Source organism: Nelumbo lutea, chromosome 4 (assembly GCF_056320005.1).
Source record: "Nelumbo lutea isolate HS-2025 chromosome 4, American lotus-T2T, whole genome shotgun sequence".
NCBI lineage: Eukaryota > Viridiplantae > Streptophyta > Magnoliopsida > Proteales > Nelumbonaceae > Nelumbo > Nelumbo lutea.
In genome coordinates this window covers 29,824,999-29,835,473 of record NC_142687.1, presented here as the reverse complement: position 1 = coordinate 29,835,473, position 10,475 = coordinate 29,824,999, and the positions used below count along the sequence as shown (strand labels likewise).

Genomic DNA, 10,475 nt, shown 5'->3' with positions numbered 1-10,475 from the left:
ATAAGTTTATAAGCAATAAACTTTAACTTTTAAGCATTAAATAAAATAACAATTATTCATCTACCAATATAAGCATTTTACATTTTAATAATTTTATGTTTCAAAATGTAATCTTAGAAATTATTCATATGAAGAATCGTTTATATAATGGGCATTAGATTTACAGTCATCCAACAATTAGGAAGAAAAGAAACAATGTAGTTGATTTGATCTATGCAAAAAAAAAGAAAAATCAATAACAAAAAGTAAATCCATTAGGAAAAAAATGAAAAAAAAAAAACAAATTTGGGATGTTAAATTAGATTATTAAGAAAACAAATTCCACTTGATTTATCCAAGAGAAACTAATAACTTGATTGACCCTTTTATTACATTGAACTCTCTTAGGGTAAAATACTAATATAAACTAATAGAACTTGATTTTCCCTATCAGTTTTTCATTTTTACTCTTTTTTATTTGGCCCATAATTATTAAAGTGATTTTTCTATATATCTTGAACTATAACAAATACATAAAAATATGTATTTTTTGCATGAATCACTAAATAATGTTGACATTTGAGGCTTACGCCTTTTTACACCTCATGTTACGTTTCACGCCTTGAGACTTGAGGCTTACACCTTATTCTGACAAATGCTTAAGCCTCAAACCAAAGTTGTGAGGCTTAAGCTTTGAGGTAAAATCTTAACATTTCACCTCATGCTTCAAAGCTTAAGCCTTTTAAAACAATGCCTACAAGGAACTTAATTCCAGAGTTGGATAGATATGAATGCAAGATGGGAATTGAATGAAGCCGCATGATATTACAACTTTCTACTTCTGCTACTATCTCCTCTACTAATTGATAGACAAGGGTAGTTGTTGTCAAGGCTCAAGATCAAAACCGAGTTTACATTCTGTGAACCCATGGGTTCACAGGAAGCATGAGCACACCAACACGTGTTGAACACGTCACCAGTAATGGCTTAACAGGTAGACTAACGAGAACTACCGGAGTTATCCTGTTAATGGTTGTTTCATTGGTTGGAACATCTCTCAATGATGTATTAGAACCGACGACATCATCGGGAGATGTTCTCAATTCACGGTAGGGATGTGCTGTGGGGCGTTGTAGGGCGGCCCCTTGTGGGGTGAAGATTTGAACTCGGCCAGATCATCTCAATTCACGGTAGGATGTGATGTGGGGCATTGTAGGGCGGCCCCTTGTGGGGTGAGGATTTGAACTCGACCAAATCACCGACGTTTGATGAAGTTATTCTAGCAAAAACCAACAAACTTCCGTCGGCAACAACAAAAAATTAGACACTCTAATGCTAGAGCTGGTTTCATTTAGTATCTACTTTTCTCAACTTGATTAGGAGACTAATGGTGCTGATTTGAAGCTTTAGTCATTTCAGAGTAGAGGTTCCTTCCGATTTGAAGCTTCGGTTGTTTGAGAGCGGAAGGAGGTAGGGTACCTTTGGTTTATAAATCATTCAAAAGCAAAAGAAAAAATAATAATAATGATTATAAGAGCTCAATTTATAGGGAAAGAAGAAGCGATAGGAGGAATCGAGGCTGATCTAATCCGATGATCAACAATGGAGGGCATGACTGTGGGCAAGGGGATTTGTCATTGAAGTTGCAGCAGTGGTAACGTCGTTGGAGGAAATAGGGGATGGTGGAAAGAGAGAAAGAAAGGGAGGGAATAATTATGAGAGAGAGGGAGAGAGAATGAAAGAGAGGAAATTGATATGAAAGAGGAGAGACTGAAAGAGAGAGAGATTGGAGAGGAGGGAGATCTGTAGTTGTTGTTATACCTCTATTTAGTGTTGTTGTCGAGAAGAAGAAGAAGAAGGGAGAGTTCGTTTTTCACTAGAATGACATTGTCAGATGTCGGTTGCCCTATATACATCATCGATGATCTGATTTGGCTAGAGTTTAGATGAGAGGGGGGTTTGGGATTTTCGTTCATTTGGATATGAAATTTTTTTTTTTTTTTTTGTCTTTTAGTGACTGGTCCAGCCAATGAACGACTGTTAACAGAGGATAACTCCATTGGTTCCCGTTAGATTGTTTGATAAGCCATTATTGGTAACGTGTTCAACACGTATTGGTGGGTTCACACTTTCTGTGAATGTAAACCCACGGGTTTCACAAAATGTGAACTGGAGACCCATTGGAATCTGGATTCAGTGGACCCTTGAGTTTACGGGAAGAGTGCACCCTCCAATAGGAGGCATGCACGTCACCCACTTCAAACTCATCTTAACGTTAACGGGCTTTCAGGCATTAGTCAATTGAATCCGGTTGAACCGGACAAAAACAAGACAAAAAATGCAAAAAAAATCATTCTTTTGAATTATTTGGGATTTGGGAGTTCATTTCCCTCCCATTTTCTCCTCCAAGCCCTAACCCAGAAGCAAACCATCGGCGATTTCATTGTACCGCCGATGCCCGTGAGCGTGAAGTAGACCGGTGGTCATTAGTCATCAGAACGAAGGTCCACCAAGGAAATGGGTACTCTTGCTAATTAGATCCAGTCTCAGAGTTTTGTACTGCATTGGCTGGCTTACCATCATGATCTTGTACAACAGAAACAGCCTCAAGCAAAGTTTCATTTATTCGGGGTTGCCTTCATGAATGCAATATCTGGGTAAACTCTATGAAAGATCATGATTCATGTCTGTTACACTGAGTAATCATCTTTGCCATGGCTTTGTTGTGTGCTGGTGGCAACAGCCACTTGTTCCTTCATGGTTTGATTATCTTCTTCAATGTCTATAGTCCAATACTTACCGGCCGGCGTGGATCACATAAATGAAATTATCTTTTTTATTGGTACTTTTGTGGCATCACTTCTTGGGTTACTTGTAGTACAGAGGGCCATAGTGAAATATGGTAGGGCCTCCATTGTATTCTCAGTCTGTACAGTTATGGCTATAAGTACTGTTCTGATTACTAGCTTTGGAGCCTTTGGATTTCATGGAGTATAAATCCATTGTTTGATTTTGTTGGGGATTTGAATGAAGCTGCCTCCCCCCTCCCCCTACTCTCTCTCTTCTCTGTCTCTAGATTCTACTCTTGTTCCTATGCCCTGTTCCTATTTTCTCAATAAGTTATAAATATGTTAGCTCTATGAGGTTTCTTTGTATTTACACTACCATAATGAATTTGTGTGTAAGTTAAATGCCTACAATGCAACTTGTAACGCACTAATGCTTCAAAAAAAAATAATAATAATAATACCCCTTATTTATAAGATTTGGCTAATCATAAAACATATCTTCTCTGTACATATCGGGTATATCAGACTGAATGGTCATGGCCCAATGCCGATATAATCGGCCTCCTACGAAGATTCAAAATCATTTGTGAGGGTGTTACCCATGTTCAAGAAAAAATGCCAATTGATAAAATACAACTGGAAACTTCATTCTGCACTTGCAGACATGGTGTAATGGAAAACCATGGGTTTGACCATGATACCCGAAAAACTTACATCCAATTGATAACTAGTAAAGTAGTATTCATTAAAATGAGAGCATTCAATTGATAACTAGATATGAGTTTCTCCGGAAAATGAGCGCATATCCTGCATGACAGTCCACAAATGATGAGGCAATGATCTGACATGACCAATGGCCAAGTGAAAATCGGGACCAATACAAAGTATTCATTCATCCTGTCATATGCTGCACAACAATGTCTATAGGACCTGTGCAAAAAACGGTTCTACCAAGTTTTGAATGTTAACTGTTAACATTCAACTTGGGCTCAAATTTTACAGGTGGCCTATCCAGAAAACAAGCTTCCATCTGAGCAGTTTTGTCTGCCTCTTGGCGTTCAGACAACACCACGCATGGGACAATAAAATTAACCCAAGGAACAGAATGATTCTGAAGTGAGCAACAATAGCATATGTAGATTAAACATCTAATGAATAACATTGATGTGCCAAACACACACAGACGAGAATCCAAAATAAATTACTTGGATCCGATTTTACAAATGAGCAACAATGCCGGGTTAACAAAATTACAAAATTCCGAATGTTTTTAACCCATCTAATCTTGTTATTTATGATTTCCAACTAAAATGAAGTCAACAAGGAAATTTTCCAAAAAAAAAAGATCAAAGACACTGAACATTTCTTTAGGAACATTAAGGCTAATCTATCACCAAGATCTTCCAGCTTAAGCAACCGGGGGGCAGAGAACATGATCTTGTGAGGCACCAATTGCAGCAGGTGGCATGAATTGCCACATGGCAATTCTAGGGTACCCAATGAATGGCACTAGCTTGTTTCCAGTAGCTTGGCCTTGTTTCCAGTACCCAGTATTTTGAACAGGCCAGCAGACAGAACTCTGCAATTGGAAAAGCAATGGTGTTAAACTTCCATAGAGAATGTGGAGCAACATCTAATGGAACTTCCTCCAAAAACTAAACTTCAGTAATGAAAATAGGTAAGGAAACACAAAATATAGCTCAGACTACTAACCTTCAACTCTTTGCACTTCTGTAAACAAACTAATGCATTGCTTGGTTTAATGTGGTAAAGCATACCTACCAAAATTAAGCACGGCCAAAGCAGTACTGATCTTCATGACAGGGAACTAGCACGTCTTGGGAAACCACCAATTTCTTGTAAGGAGCTAGCTTGAATTTCATAATCAAGAGTCAAGACTCAAGAGACCTGTAGCTTATATCAGTCACAATAGTTTTAGAAAATCATTTAAAAAAATCAAGCAACATGACACTGATGTAACTTCAAGTGCATTCACAGTGGGGGTGGGGGAAGTAATGTCCGTGATGTACCACTTTGGATAGAAGCTCTTCATGGACGTCGGTTGGTGTTGGTCGCCGACGATCTGGTAACAGGGTAGGGTTCGAATGATACGGTGGAGTACCTGTTCCCCTAGTGGACCTTCGTTCTGATGGCTGATGACCGTCGATGTCGGAATAACGAGATGAGAGAATTCGAAGAAGAAGAAGAAGACAAGCATACTTATCACCAATTGATTTCTTGCTACCGGTGTACTTCACACTCACGAACGTCAGCTGTACAGTGAAATCGCCGATAGTTTGATTCTAGGTTAGGGCTAGGAAAAAATGGGAGGGAGTTGAAATGATCTCCCAAATAATTCAAAAGAATTTTTCTATCCGGATCAATCGGATTCAATTGACTAACGCCCAAAACCTTGTTAACGTTAAGATGAGTTTGAAGTGAGTAACGTGCATGCCTCCTATTGGAGGGTGCACGCTTCCCGTGAACCCAAGGGTCCACTGAATCCGGACTCGACCCATTGCAACTTTGAGCAAATGGCCTTGTAGTTGGATTTAGGTATAGTGGTGGGATGGGATTTACCAAAATTAATTATTCCCAACTATCCTAGGAAATGCCAAGAGCCAGGCCCTGCCCTGACCTCAACCCAACCTTGACCCATGACCAGATCTCCTTCATTTATTTTTCTTGTACTTCCTAGCTAAGTTAATTAGTAACATTGAAATGGGTATGATAAAGTCAATTAGTCTCATCTCCATGGAGTTCACATCAGCCCCTCACAAGGGGGCACCCCACGATGTTCCACAATACATCTAAGCTAGACATATTCATGGGTCGAGTAGCCTAATGGCCCGGCCTAATCCAATCTAAATGAGGCTTGGACAAGATTTTAGGCCCATGGATTCATGCTCAGGCCTAAAATATTGAGCTTGACCTTTTTCTGGATCGGGTTCGGGCTTTTTTAAAAAAGTCGGGCCCGAACCTGAGTCCGACTTGATAATGTATTATATAATAAAAATATATTTTATAATATATATATATATATATATATATATATATATATATATATGTAATACTTTTTTTTATTATTCTTCATTTTCAAGTAATAGTGAGATCTTTCATTATTTTTTCAACTTTTAAGGTTTTTTAATATAAATAAAATAGTCTTTAATTGAATAAAAAAGAAAAAAAAAAACTTTTTTCCAAATTTCTAGTCGGGCTCGGGCTCGAGCTTTGTGCTTTATATGAGGGCCGGGCTCGGGCCTAAACATATTTTGTTAATGTAAATGCAAAGTTTGGCCTGGCCCGACTCGTGAACAAGTCTATCATGTATTAGGAACATCTCTAAATGATAAGTACAAGAAATGATGAGGTATCATCGGGAGATGTTCCCAATACACGACTGGGATGTGATGTGGGACATTGTGGGGCACCCCCATAGGGGCTGATGTGAACTCCCATGTGTTTTGTTCCATGGACATTTTGTGATAAGCGTTTATCAAAATACTACAATGTCATCGCCAAATCAACATTTTCCTCATCATGTTCATCCGTACGCATTGATATTCAAAAAAAGTGGGTTTTTAATTTATGTGCGCACTAATCGTTAGGGGAAATTTCATTTTAACGCTTCCTCCAATAGTTGAGCATTTATTCACTGTTACGCTGATATGGCGCCTAGTTGCCAATAAACGGTTTATTATGTACTTTTCTTGGTTTTGAAGACAAATCAAGTACAAACGTTTATTTAAACGGAAGCTATACCAAATACATACCTCATCTTTATGAGTCTTTACACATATCTATAATCAAACACTTGCCCAATTTTCTAGTATTTGTTTAGGCTTGGTTTGGAAGGAGTATAAATACAAATATGTAGAATGAAAAATCTTTTATTTTGTATGTATTTGCACAGTACATATTTATATTTGTATCTTTTTCAAACAGAGCCTTAGGCTATGTTTGGTTACAGTGCAATTTTATTTGCACTAGTATAAATGCATGGGAGTGCAAATGAAAAAAAATACAAAGTTTTATTTAATTTCGTTTTGAGTTTTACTTTATTCGGATTCATGTCTTAATTTACTTTATTTGTATGCATCAAACAAAATAAGCTAAATTTTGAAACAAAAATATTGCATCAGTGCAAATTTTGCATCAGTGCAAATTTATTTGCATTGCAATCAAATACATCCTTGATAAAAAACAATTTCTGTACTCAGAATCAAGATTTTGAACTTCATTTTGAAGAGAGTATAGATTTCAACCTTCAAAACAACCAAAACAAGAGTATGGACTCAAGACAAAAAAAGTTATTTGAAAAAAAAAATATAAAATGTCCTCCTACCATGAATTTATATTACATGCAAACTAGCATATGCATTTGACAGTTTGTTTGGCTAAGTGGCCCTTTTAAAATTAATTCAGCCGCAAAAGGATAAGTATATTTTTGTTGATATGTAATTTTATTTTTAAATTTTATTTTGGCATGTAAGTTGCTTCACAATTAAAGAAAATTTCAGTACCCTCCTAAACAGTCAAATCATTCAATAATTTTAGCCATATTTATTTATTTTTTATTTTTTATCAAAATGAATCATTCATTCAATTCAAACGATCGGACCATTTGACCCAATAACCATTGTTCGATTCAATTTTAAAAACCTTGTTATTTACCTTCATCCTATCATACATTGAAAATATCTCTTGTATTTTATATCATCGGTATTATCTATATGTGGCTAAAGGACCATAAAAAGATTTCTCATCATGCGGTGAAAGCATACGGGAACAATTGACCTATCACCGGTGAACATCCACACTGTTCCATACACATGAAGCCCATTAAACCACATTAAACCACCTTTACAGGCTTGAGCTTTATGCATAATCATAGAAGCCACATGGTATCTTTAATATTATTATTAATAATAATATTTAAAAAGGCAAAAGAATGAAAAAGACAAAAGAAAAAAAATCAAGGGATGTGAAAGTCACGAACTTTCCTTTCAACTTTAATTACCATGTTTAATAGTTTGACGCCACCTGCACGCTAAAGATAGTCAAGTCAATTAAATGCTTTCCATGACAAACGACTCTCAATCCTACAGTAGAGTCTTCATATTCTGCACGACTGTTTGACGCAGTAAAAGGGAACTCACTGGACTGATTTCTTCTAGTTTCTAGCTGACCTTGTTTCGATGCCCTTTACCGCGCAAATAAGCACCTTCCACCGTGTCCTTGTGCCCTGACTGCCCTCGGAGTGTCATAGGTAGGGGTAGCTTGGTCATTCGAGCTCGGTTCACTAAAACTGTGTTAAGTTTGAGTTCGAACTTAGCTCAGTTTAAAGTTCGGAAGTTTGAGTTCAGTTCAGCTCCAGTTTAACTATAAGCCCCGTCTTTTTTTTCTAAAAAAAAAGTATATATATAAAAATATATTTTTTATAGTACATATAAAAATTAAGAATTATAAAAATTATTTATTATTATATATATAAAAAATAAAAATATACACAAATAATGTTTTTATTTTACAAACAAAAAAATAAGAATTATAAAAATTATTTATCATTATACATAAAAAAAGTATTATATATAAAGTATTATTATATAATAAAAATTATTTATTATATATTTATATATTTACAAGCCTATATATTAGGCTCAAGTTCGGCTCGAACGGAGCTCAAATAGCTTATGAGAAGCTTGCCTCATGGTCACCCCTAGTCATAGGTGGGTTATGTATGTATTTCAAGGTTTTTAAAACCAAACTGAACAACAAATCGGTCAGGGGTTCGGTTCCCAGGTCGAACGATTTGATCGTTCAAATCAAAAGGACAACCCATTTTGACAAAAAAAATAAAAAAATAAAAACGACCAAAACCGTTGGACGGTTCAAACGATTCGATCGTTCGAGTCAGCGATTTGTTGACCAAATCAATGGTTTTTGGCAAAATAATGATTCCGGGGTAAAATGGAGCAGTTCTCGAATTTTTTGTTCCGACCGACCGATCCAATCCGGTTTTGGAAACCATGATGTATTCTGTATTAGGGATTGCCAATGGCATTATTATAAATACTTAGTATGCTTTTTCACCATTTTGATGTTTTCTTTTGTCACTCCCCCAAAAGCTTAATTTACTCTTTGAGGGGAGGTAGGTAGTTGAGTGGTGCCAATACCGTGTAAAGGTTAAGCACGAAGTCCCCTCAACACAAACTTGTGTATTTGTGGTTGCTAACATTTAATGCAATACAAGTGCCTTTTGACTTATTTGTGTGTTTTCTTGTTGCCTTTTGTGTATTGTTGCTTGCATTCGTAGGCTTACTCGACCCCATCGAATGTAGCACAAAGTTTCATCGTCTAGCCCGTGATAGTTGGTATCAGAGCACTTCAACACATTGTGACCCTCGCGTAATAACACTAGTGGTGGCGCAATGAAGCACAACAAGGAACTCACTGACGAGATATAGAATGCCCTTGCCCATGCCTAGGAAATCGATGAGGCACTAGGTGATGAAGTCATCACAGAGAAAGCCCCAAAGGGCTGCACGTCCAAACCAAGCAAGCGTGAAAAGTCAGTCGACAAACTTGCTGCCTTTGGCACGTGCATTCTTCGTTGTGAGGTAACCATTGGGGAGATGTGTAATCGAATAGAAGACATCCACCTCAACGTTAAAATCATCGAGATCTCCATGGTGGAGCTAGAGGCCTGGTTGAACAACATCTTGAGTGAGGTCCAAGGCATCCTAAATGGCACCCTCAAGGAAATCCTTGGCACAACATCCTGACAAGAAGGAAGCTCATCCCAATCCAACATCCAAGACCAGGTTAATGAGATGAGAGCTAAATGGTCAACATGGAAGGGAGCCATGCCCACACCCACAACTGTTTAAGTACAATTAGAAGATATCAAGAGAGAGTGGGTGGTTATGAAAATAGTCATGGCCGCCCCTATTGACCTCCATGCACAACTGAATGACGTGAGAGAAGACATGACACTCCTAAAGAGATTAATGGCCAACACTCCTAGCCCCTCGACGACACTAGCCCCTGCTCGTATAAAGACTCGAGAGCCCACATCTTATGTCGGCTCCTGAGATGCTCGAAAACTTGACAACTTCTTGTGAAAAATGGAGCAATATTGCCTTGCCGTTGGCATTGATGATTAGACATGTTCATGGGCCGGGTAGCTCGGCCCAACCTGATCTAAGTCGAGCTTGGACAAGATTTCAAGCCCACGGGCTCAGGCTCGGTCCTACAATATCAAATCCAACTTTTTTTTTGGGCCGAGCTTGGGCTTTCTCAAAAAAAGCCCGACCTGAGCCTGAGCTTGAGCCTGACTTGATAATGTATTATATTAAAAAAATATATTTTATATAATAAAAAAGCATATATATATAATATTTGCTTCTCTTTTTTCAAGTAATAATGAGACTTTTCATTATTTTTTTAGGTTTTGAGGTCTTTTAGTATAAATAAAACAACTTTTAATTGAATTAAAAAGGAAAAATCTTTTTTTTTTCCAAATTTTTAGTCGAGCCCGGGCTTCGAGCTTCATAGTTGGGCCGGGCTCAGGCCTAAACATTTTCTTTTAATGTAAAGGCAAAGCCCAGCCTGGCCCGGCTCGTGAACAGGTCTATTGATGATGATATAACTCAAGTTTGTACTTTAACCATGTATTTGACTGACATTGCTATGATATGGTGGCGT

The 10,475-nt window shown here is 37.4% G+C and overlaps 1 long non-coding RNA gene across 1 annotated transcript; it reads right to left on the bottom strand.

The window, feature by feature from the left end:
- Positions 1-3,942: 3,942 nt before the first annotated feature.
- Positions 3,943-5,121, bottom strand: LOC148854908 (uncharacterized). The gene is made up of 3 exons (XR_016112237.1): positions 4,799-5,121; positions 4,547-4,676; positions 3,943-4,347 (listed from the first exon to the last, which is right to left on the bottom strand). It is a non-coding gene; the product is annotated as an uncharacterized LOC148854908 (long non-coding RNA).
- Between the last annotated feature and the right edge of the window lie 5,354 nt (positions 5,122-10,475).